Source organism: Chionomys nivalis, chromosome 22, assembly GCF_950005125.1.
Source record: "Chionomys nivalis chromosome 22, mChiNiv1.1, whole genome shotgun sequence".
Classification (NCBI taxonomy): domain Eukaryota; kingdom Metazoa; phylum Chordata; class Mammalia; order Rodentia; family Cricetidae; genus Chionomys; species Chionomys nivalis.
In genome coordinates, this window is record NC_080107.1 from 41,590,802 (window position 1) to 41,602,297 (window position 11,496).

The following is an 11,496-nucleotide window of genomic DNA, read 5'->3' on the forward strand; positions in this document are numbered from 1 at the left end:
GGGACAGGGTGTTGGGGAGTTGGATCCAAGGGACACTGAGTAGGTATCTGATTTATTGGATTCCATGTGTGTTGACAAAGTTGTGGTGCTCCAGAGCACAGTGTCTCTTATTCTAGTGTAATCAGAGCTGTGTGTTTGTCCCAGAGTGAGAGAGTAACCATGACTGTGGTCAAGGTTGGACTCAATATCTACTCAGGATGTCTAGAGAATAACTGGCCTCCTCCAGTTATCCCCTCAAAGTTGGGTCAACATGTCATGTCTACGCAATTCTATTCTATGGGTTCCACCATTCATACCTCAAGGTCAGAACTTTTCTGGAAGCAAAGACTTTTGACTAATGCAGTGTGATTTGCATGCACATACGAGATCAATAAAATCTTTTTGGAAAGTGTAACAAAACAGTAAAAAACAATGACTCATGACTAATATGGGACACCTGTCTGTCCACTCTGCACCAATATCACTTCAGGGGATGGAGGATAGCCATACAAGCTGAACAACACTTCTCAGGTCCCTAGTTCTCTTTGCCCCCTCTAGGAGTTACCAATCACAGCTGAGAACCCAGGCAGGCAGCCTAACTGGGAGGGTACCATGAGCCCTTTGAAATCCAAGGGGAAGCCTGTAGGACATGCAGAACACAGTACCAGAGACCACACACCTGGTTTGAGTGGCTGTAGAGATGACAGAGCAATGGGATAGTGAAGGGAAGACGATATCACCCACAGGGTCTCACCCCAGAGAAAGCACCCACCTCACATCAGAAAACACTGGAATCTTGAAGGGGGGAAGAACCCGAAAACTACAGTGGAAGCTGGACAAAGCTTCAGAAGGTGGATGTTCCAGTTCTTTATATTCTTTATATTCTCCTGTTATCTTTCCATTTACTATGTTTTATTTCACTTGTTTTTTTTCCTATGCCAATGAGGATTGTCTTCACCATGGCAACAGCATCCCCTTGTCTCCATTTACTCAGAGTAATAGTGAAATTGACACCGTGGCCTACAAATAACTGCTCTTTGCTCTGCCCTCTCTCTAATCTGGTCTCTGGTCATTTCCCTCTCCCTGTTTGACATCTGCTCCATCTTCCATGCCCTCCAGTCTGTTCCAGGCACAACCAGGCTCCTTATGCCTCTTCCAAGTCCCACTGAATGTTTTTCCCATCTGGAGTTCTCTTCCACTTTCTCATTCATGCTTCATTACCTTTACCACCTTCAGTTATGTGTTTAAACGCCCCTTTGTGCTGCCGACTCTAACAATTTCATTTAATCTACACATCCCTCATGCCTATAGTTTTCAATCTTGTTCCATTTGGGGATTCCTCCTGGCATGTGTCTCACTGTAATAATATATAATTAAGTAGTCAGGATACAGGAGCACACAGTAGACTGAGCAGGGATAGTGAATACAATGAACACAACACAGTGTAAGGAGAGCTAGAGACACTAACTGAGGGTTGTAGAAAATCAGTGGAGGAAACCATTTTGCAGTAGGATTTGTTCTACATGGCTGGTTGTGCCATAGTTTCAGGAAGATTTTACAGCTGGGGACCTTGGCCAACTCACTCATCAGTTCTGGTTTTGTTTTAGACAGCATGGATCCTTTCACAGAGACAATCAGCCCATCCCCACATAGGATCCCATCACTTCACTTTTCCTGGAAGCTGCAGAAGGTGGAATATTATTGCTCATTATCAACATAGGGATAGACAGCTCTTCTTTGACCAGTTCTTTTTATGTTTGTTTTTCTAGATAGGGTTTCTCTTTTGGACAGTTTTTACCCAGAATTTTATCAAATGACTTTCCAGAATTGATTGGTAAATACGGCACAGAATTTTTCTTTCTACTTTGATTGTTTAAATGATTTTTGCTTTTTTTTAAAAAAAAAAAAAAAAAAGACAGAATCCAATGTAGCTGAGACAAGTCTAAAACTCAATGTGAATCTAAGGCTGGCAATGAACTCCTGATCTTCCTGTTTTTGCCTTTCTACTGCCACACCAGGTTGTTTTTATACAATTAGGAACAGACTTAATAAACTGTAGTAATTCACAGCACATCTGGACTTCAACAGAGTTGGTCACTGGAAAGAAAGAAAAGAAGCACAGAAAAGAAGCATGCAGGCACCAGAAGATGGAGCTATGACAACTGTGACAGGCACTTTCTTCAAAAACTCAAGAGGTAACTCAGACCCAAAAAGAAGATCATGGGATGTACTCACTCATAATTGGTTTCTAGCCATGGATATGGGCCACTGAGTCTATAATTTGTGATCCTAAAGAAGCTAAACAAGACGGTAAACCCAAGGAAAAACATATAGATATCCTCCCAGCTATGGGAAATAGACAAGATTGCCAGGCAAAAAATTGGAATCTTGGGGGTGGGGTGGGATGGGGGTGAGGGGAGATGGGGAGAGAAAAGTGTGAAGGAGAGGATGAGGGGAACTGGGGGAATCGGGGTGATTGGGGATAAAGGAAGGTTGGATAGGGGAGCAGGGAAACTCATATCTTAGTTAAGGGAGCCACCTAAGGGTTGGCAAGAGACTTGAACTTGGAATGGCTACCAGGTGCCCAGGGCAATGTCCCCAGTTAGTTCCTTGGGGCACCTGAGGATAGGGAACCTGAAATGAAGCTATCCTATAACCATACTAATGAATATCTTGCATATCACCATAGAACCTTCATCTAGCGATGGATGGAGATAGAGACAGAGACCCACACTGGAGCACCGGACTGAGCTCCCAAGGTTATAATGAGGAGCAGAAGGAGGGAGAACATGAACAAGGAAGTCAGGACCATGAGGGGTGCACCCAACCACTGAGACAGTGGGGCCGATCTATTGGGAGCTCACCAAGGCCAGCTGGACTGCTACTGAAAAAGCATGGGATAAAACCGAACTCTCCGAACATGGCAGACAATGAGAGCTGACGAGAGGCCAAGGAGAATGGCACGGGGTTTTGATCCTTCTTCATGTTCTGGCTTTGTGGGAGTCTAGACAGTTTGGATGGTCACCTTCCTAGAACTGGATGGAGGTGGGAGGACCTTGGACTTTCCACAGGGCAGGGAACCCTGACTGCTCTTGGGACTGGAGAGGGAGGAGAAGAGGAGTGGGGGGAGGGGGAGAGGGGCAGAAGGAGGGGGAGGGAAATGGGAGGCGAGGAGGAAGTGGGAAAATTTTTTTTTCAAAAAAAATAAATAAATAAATAAAGGCTCTTTGTTTTTATAAAAAAAAAACTCAAGAGGACAAAAATGGTTGATCTTCAGTTACTTAAGTCTATATTTTGTATTGACCCACTTACTCTTCAAACTGAGTTTATTCTATAGTCAAGCATTCAGAGTTATGGAAACCAATTTCTCAAATAATAAATGAGGGACTGGAGAGATAGTTCATTGGTTAAGAGCACATATAGATCTTCATAAACATCTTGTAGTTGACCTGGACTCAATTCACAGTGCATACAGGGTGACTCAAAACTGTCTGTTACTCCAGTTTCAGTAAGAGCCGATGCCTATGCCATGTAGGGCACATACATACATGTAGGGGAAAGGCTTATGCATATAAAATAAATCAATTTAAAAAGGTTAAAATAATCATATTTAGGAAAATAATCTCTACTTCATACAATGCAAGTAATTCTCCAGGTGTTACTGATATTCATATCAGACACTCCCCAGGAGTTTTAGATGTATCCAGTTCTAACTAGTTTGATCTCAGCTTGAAACAAGCTTGAGTCATTTGGGAGGAGGGAACTTCAATTGAGAAATACTCTTTAAGATTGACTTGTGGATGAGCCTATGTTGTATTTTTCCTAATTGGTAGTTGATGTGGAAGTGTCTGGCTCACTATGGGTAGTGCTACTCATGAGATGGTGGTCCTAAGTACTTTAAGAAAGCAGGATGGACAATCCACAAGGAGCAGGTGAGTAAACAACATTCCTACATGGCCTCAGCATCAATTTCTACCTCCAGGTCCATGCCTTGAACCCTGTCCCTGACTTTACTGAATGATAGACTATTAAATGTAAATCGAAAGAAACACTTTCTTCCCCGTATTGCTTTTGTCATGATATTTTACCACATCAATAGAAACCTAACTAAGGCACACCTCAGTCCCAGCCAGTTCACCTTCTGCCTGGTGCTGTTGGAGGTGCTAACAAAAATTCTATCAGCTAATACTGGGTGAAGCTCAGACTCTGTCCTTTGCAGTTAGGGACCTAGGAAATAAAGGACAGAGAAGGAGTAGCCAAACTGAAGTTAAAAATCAAAGGTAGTGTCGGGCGGTGGTGGCGCACGCCTTTAATCCCAGCACTCGGGAGGCAGAGGCAGGTGGATCTCTGGGAGTTTGAGGCCAGCCTGGTCTACAAGAGCTAGTTCCAGGACAGGAACCAAAAGCTACGGAGAAACCCTGTCTCGAAAATAAAAAAAAAAAAAAAAAAGAAAGAAAAAGAAAAAGTCAAAGGTAGTGAGGGACATGACCAGAAGTAATAAGTGCTAAACCACGGAGTTGGGGATTCCTGCAGTACTTGCCGCCAGAAAGAAAGAGGAGGAATAAAAAGAGATGCCTTAGGACATGGAAACATGATGGGCCAGGAAATCTCTTCTTTATGCTGTACCAACTCTGTCTACCTGGGGCTGACCATAACCTCATGCTCTAATGATTCCTGAGAGCATCTGCCATAAGTAGTCCTCAACTTCATGTCCTACCACTTGTCCTCCCATGGTTGCCTACAAACCCCTGGCCTTCCATCTCCTGATGGTATCTTTCATTGTTAACTTAAGAAGTGTCTGTGAGCATAGTTGAAGAACTTGGTAGAATTCAGTCAACTGGGACACAAGAAAAGTTAGATAGCTGATGAGAAACAATTTTAGAGTGCCGGATCTGCCCTTCCTATTGCACATAAGACTCATGACTGCAGACCACATCTGCCAATCATCTGCATGTGACTCTTCACGATTTTGCTAAGGGAAGCACTACACAAACCACTGCCATAATGATGATATAAGTGATCTAAACAATAATGTGGAAGGTATTTATGGTGTGGTCAGCAGGACAAAGTACACAAAGTCCTTGGCACTCTGGGTGCAGAGACTCCAGGTTGCTCACTAATATTTGGTCCTGAAGAGCACTGGTCCCATCCTTTCACACACAGAATTTTAGGCTTCCTGTTAGCAGCAACTTACAGGATAGGATTATGGCAACTCCCCAGGAAAGCCCAGGGCTTGTCATAGAGTGCTCATTAATATTGTTTATAGATTCTTGAAGCTGTCCAGGCTTGGTCTACAGAGGCACAAAGGTACCTTGAAGACTAGAACCTCCCTGTAGAGCTGTGATCAGATTGGTATCAGCACATCGGATTGGAGTGGGACAAAACAGAGTTTGTGCTGGAGAGGGAGCTGGACTGTGGCCAGAACAAGGTATATCAGTTATGGCTCTGGGCCCTTGTGGGACTCTGGCCTCTATGCATGACTCTTGATACCTATTCAAAGCAAACCAGACTTGAGGTCTCCTTGAGGGCTTGCCTTGTGTCAATCAGAAAAGGTAGCAAAAGCTTTTGCTAGATCAGGGGCTCTAGGTTTTAAGATAGTTGCACATCTGTGGATTCACAACAGGCTTTAATGGACCCTATGGGTCTTCACATCAGGCCAAAAGGTGTGGAATGAACCTGAGTTGTACCACGGGAGTACAGGGTTTCCATATGTCCTATCATAAGGTCCTAAGATGACCAGTATAGTAGAAAGCCCACATCCCATGGTTGGAGATGAAACCCTGACCCACAGTGGACACAAGTTTTTGACTGCTTTATACAGCTAGAGCCTCGATAGCTTCTGGAATAAATGGTAAGGCCCAGGAGTCAAGGCTTTACTCCTCAGAAGTTTGGAATGTAATTGAGTGAATAGATGGGTTACAGATGAGAAAGGAGACGGACAAGGCACTGTAGAGTGAGAAATGTTGTGTTGCGTGATATTTTGTTTGTGTTATGACAAATAAAGCTTGTCTGGAGAACAGAGGGTGGAGTTAGCCACAAGCTAACCATAGAAACCAGGTGATGATGGCTCACGCCTTTAATCCCAGCACTTGGGAGGAAGAGAGAGGAAGTCAGCCTCTTTGGACTAAGGAATGAGACAGATAGGAAGCAACTGGCAGCTGCTCCCAGTTCTCTGATCTTCCAGGTCTTTACCTCAATATTTGATTCCTGGTTTTTAATGATTTAGACTAATGAGGATCATGCATCATCTGGTACCCAAAGTGGGACATGAATTCACAAAATAGCCACTTACCTGTGTCTTTGCGCCCACTGGCACCTGCCAGAGTTACACATAGCAGGAACTGAAACCAATGGAGTCACTCACCACCAGCTGCCTTTCCTTTTGTTCCCCAAGTCCTCTGAGTGGGTCTGGGAATTTTCTGTTGCAGCCTCTCTACAGCAAATGCCATAGGTACTTGGGTTCCAAACGCCACCAGAGTCAGCTGTTTTTGCACATTCCCCTATGCAGATGGCTGACTTTTTGGTTTATTTTCTCCCATGAATTGTGGGGATCCCCAGATCCCCTCCCAGGTTGCTGAAATGCAATCAGCGGCAGCTGTCCTTAGCCAGGCTGTTCAGAGCCTGTGTTCCACACTCAGATGTACTATACCTCATATTTCACCATCAGCAGCAGCAGACTTGGCAAGAGAATTGGGAATTCTTAAAAGTGGGAATTAGTTAAAAAAATAATAATTTTTTTTCAATGTTACAATAGTGTTCAATCAAAACACTATTATGATGGAGGGAGTTAGATCTTTGTATGATCACACAATGAATGGTTTAAGAATGGAACGATTAAATTGGGGGATAATTAACTAGATGGAATTTACATAATGTCAATTGTAAACATTATTAGTTTGATATTTCTTATTTTATGCCTAAAAGAGTTGATTGATGAGTGCCAAGATATAAGTCTCTGATGTGGGATTTCCCTCTGTATGCTGTGAATACCATTGGTTAATAAAAAAGCTGTGTTGGGCCTATTGCAGCACAGAACAGGGCAAGGCGGGAATTCCAGGCAGATAGAGGAGGAGAGAGTAGGTGGAGTCAAAGAGATGCTGTGTAGCTGCTGCAGGAGACAGACACTGGATGCTGGACAGAACCTTCCCAGTAGGCCACAAGCAAGTGGTAATAGACAGATTAATAGAAATGGGTTAATTTAAGATGTAAGAGCTAGCTATAGGTAATATGTGTAAGCTAAGAGGCCAAACAGTGTTGAAATTAATATAGTTTCAGTGTGATTACTTTGGGTCTGGGCAGCCAAGACACAAACAAGCGGCCTCTGCCTACAATGGCCATACAATCTAAACTAACTTATAAAACTAACAAATGCTGTTCATTTGATCAGATATAACTTGCAAAAAGGGAACATCCCCAACATCACGATTTAGGGCAGGGCTTTGTTTTTGTCTTTTCTTGAGAATGAAGACATTGAGCTGTGGAATCTGAACCACTGACAAATGAGACATCTGGAAAAAAATAGTGAATCATCCAGAGAAAATGTCCCAGGAAAAGCAGTAAGTTGGCCAGTATACCATATCTCCAACCAGATAATATTTCCCAAATGTTTGTTTCTGCTGTTCTCTGCAGACATATAATGCAAATGGTCTTTTTCAGTCGCAGTTCTTAATTGAATTAATCTTTAATTAGACTAATTAAATTAATTAGATTGAAGTTGTTTTGGAGTTGGAGCATGACTTTCTCTTTCTCTAAATCCAAGGATGCTTATTGAAAGAAAATCCAAAATCTCTGTCTCATGTCACAAGAGTCAATTGGTATGGGATAGAACTAAAACCAAAATTAAGAAACTATTCTATTGTCACTAATTTCATAATTCTTTGGTTTTAGTTTTATTCTTTAAAACATTTCTTTATGTATAAATATTATCTCATAATTTGTAAGATTAATATATACATTTTAAATTTTTGTCATGATATTATCATATAGAGTACTAATTAATTCTAGAAAAAGGCTTCATCTAGTGTTCTGTACATGATTTTCAGGTTTAAGTCTCTATCATTTAACTTGGAATTAAGTTTTTGTACTCTGGATACACATAACAAATTTCCTTTAACCTCCTTGAGAACTGTTGCATATGACATTGAAAATGCTTAAGTTTTCTGCAGTGAATCATGGCAGTGGTTCCTAACAGTGATCTTTAAAGCCTCCAAAATGAGGATGTGGCCCCACAATGATGATTCCACCAAGACTGTGATACCACCGTTAAGCAAATATCATTATGCCTGAGTAGAGAGATGAGCTGCTGACTTTAGAGATCCTAAGTCCACCAACAAGACCATGATTCCTTCTAGTTATGTAAACCTGCCCATACCCCTCCCCATGTCCTCCTGTACTGAAAGTGACTCTTGTATTTCTCCATGTCCCCAATGTCTGTTTGTGTCACCATTTGCTCTTCTCTTCTCCCACAAGGACAACAAGGCCATGCTTCAAGTATTGGTCATGATGACATCTAAGCTATGTGTGTGATGGGGTATGGATCTTTACCTACCACACCTCCTCATTCCCAGTTTATTCTTTGTTTCTACAGAAATGTGTGTCCTTGAGGTTCTCAATGGTAAGTTACACCCTTGAAGAAACTTAGTACAGCTTAGACTCCTCAGTACCTGAGTTTTGTGTTGCTTGAATCATGTCATATTGACATATGACAGACACTGCATGTGTAGGTGTGAGCAGCCGTTCAAGTATGTGGCCCCAAACAAAATCTTAGAACAGTTGGGAATCTGTCCTTTTTCCACTGAATCCTTTCCATACAATGGTCTCCATGTGGCTTCATCTCCCACCCAACACACCCAGTAATGTGCTTTGTGATCTCCCTGGTCAAGGTGACAGGCTATGCTTGGGGAACATGAGTGCACAGAAACATCTTCACAATATCTTTGAGAAGGAAGTTCTGTGAGTGTTATCCATTTTCTATGAGACACACCATGACTGCTACTCCCATGCTAGAAGGAGGGACCCTAATCTCTGTTCTATTTCTGTCACAGCTGCCCATTAAATCTTGAGTCAACTCTACCACTATAGATATAAGTGCCCTTCCTGGAGTACCTTTCTTCCTGGACCGCATAACACTAAGATACACCCTTTGAAACCAAAGCATCTTATCCAGGATACTTACTACCTATCGTACCACAGTCTTGCTAGGACCCTTCTGTTCCACCCTAAACCAAAGTAAAACCTTAAGGAGTCATTCTGGATTCAGAATGGGCTTCTTTGAAGTCTCCTACAACTTCCCAGAAGTTCTATAACAAGACCGAGGAGCTATGGGACCCAGTAGGTACCTGACCCCAAGGGCCATGGCTTCTTGCACTCCTGTAGGATAGAGAACCAACCCACATGGCTTCAGAATTTGAGAAGCTACTAGGATGGGCAGAGAAATACCTCAGGCCATGGCACACTGTGGACAGGGAATCTTCTCCTACCCTACCATCTCACCATCTTTTCTACCCGGGGCTGACCCCAACCACCTGTTCTTTTGACTCCTGAAATCAGGTGTTGTCTGAGACCTCTGCATGAAGCCTATCTCAGTCATTGAGGATTGGCTGCAATCCCTGTTTCACCAACCCTGGATGGTTTGTCTCATCATTTTAACTTTCGGATCTCTATGAACATAGTTGGCAGAACCCAGCTCAATGGGACACAGGAAAGGACAGGTGGGTGATAGGAGTGTGAGGCTTCTCGTCATACTAGACATGAGATTCATGATTTGTCAATTTCTATGCCTATTGTTTCTCACTGCCACTTTAAAAGTCCATCAGTGATCCACACACTGAAATATAAACTATTTGATTTCAGTCAATAGGACAACAAACAAAAAGTGCTTGGCACCACAGACTTGGATATTCCAACCTTCTCATTATTCTTTGCTTCTAAAAGGCACAGGCCCCACCCTTCCTGCCCTTGGGATGACAAACTTCCTGATAAGTAGCAGCTCATATGCTGGGGCCAAGGCCTAGGTCATATGAGCGCCTCAGCAAGAGCCAAGGCTTGTCAGAGAGTGCGCGTTAGTATTGTTTATCAGTAGAGTAGCTGCCCAACTTGAGTCCATACTGTTTTTAGATATGTTTAGCTGTGCAACCTGGATTTACAGAGGCAAAATGATCCCATTGTCTGGCTAGTACCGGTCTCCAGAGCCTGAGCCAGCTGGGTCTCATAATAGGACATTGAGGGCCAAGAAGTACAGGATGAGGAGGAAGAAGACAGAGTTCTTTCTGAGGAGGGAGCTGGGCTGAGTTGTTAGACAGGGCAGCCAGGGCAATTCTGCCATGAACTCAAGAAGTAAGAGTTCCTGGGCTCTTTGTATTCCGCTCACCCTTTTTACTCAAACGGACTCAGACTTGGGGTCACCCTGGTGTCCTGTCAGTATTCAGACAAATGAGACGATAACTTTGGTGTGGTGGGAGCTCTAGTCTGAGGAAGTTGATGCAGTTGTACAAACATTGGCTCTCAACTGTCTGTGCCAGACCTAAGAACCTCATACAAGGCACAGGTGTGGGAGGGGACTCAACAGTGCAGGGTGGGCTGGGGTTCCACCAGTCCTTTCAGCAGGCCCTCAGATAACCAACACAGCAGAGGATCCAATATCCTTTGTCAAATTTGATGTCCCTGAGCTTAGGCAGGTTCAATACTCTGAGATGAACACATAATTGTGACCCCTTACATGTAGCTAATCTTTTGAAGCTTCAGAGTAAAATTTTAAAGCACAGGCATCAAGGCCCCACTCCTTGGGTGCTTAGGATGAAATTAAGGAGGTGGGTTTGGGGTAGTGGTGAAGAAGAAGGAGCGAGAAGCCTGAGGGTCAGAAGCGCTCTAGGGGAGCCCAGCTGGCCCAGGTGCAGAAGGCTTAGTTCAGGGGACTATGGGCTTGAGCATAGCTAGGAGCCTCTCAGAGAAGATGCTATTTCAGGAGACCCTGAGCCAACACACAGGGACCCTACCAACACCAACGGTGTCCTGTCAGGCAAGAGCAGCATTGATCCGGCTCCTAGAACACAGTGTGTACTCTAGAAATCAGCAGGACTGTGTGGGGAAGCCCAGGCCTTTTCTGAGCAGTAGGAACTGAGAAATTACCTTCCATAAAAGGTTGCCAGAACAGCCATGGGTGTCTGAAAGGAGAGCAGGATGAACTCAGCCTTCCCTTACTGGTCCTGAGTACAGACTATGTTTCCACCACATAACTGAGCAACTTAGACTCTGGGGTCCCACAGGAGTAGTAACATTGGGTAATACAGATATTGTGGGGTGTTGTGTCTTTATCTGGAGGTGTCAGTGAAACAACACCAGATCCCAACAGCAACAACATCCAGCCAAATGATGGACTCAGATTTGGCCATGAAAGATGGCCAGGAGGGGTGTGGCCAGTGTAAGTTGTGGCCATAAATGGCACCCACTGAAGAGTCCAACAGGAACTCATCATGTCAACCCAGTGACCTACCTTTTCTGAGAGCACAGATCCTGGAG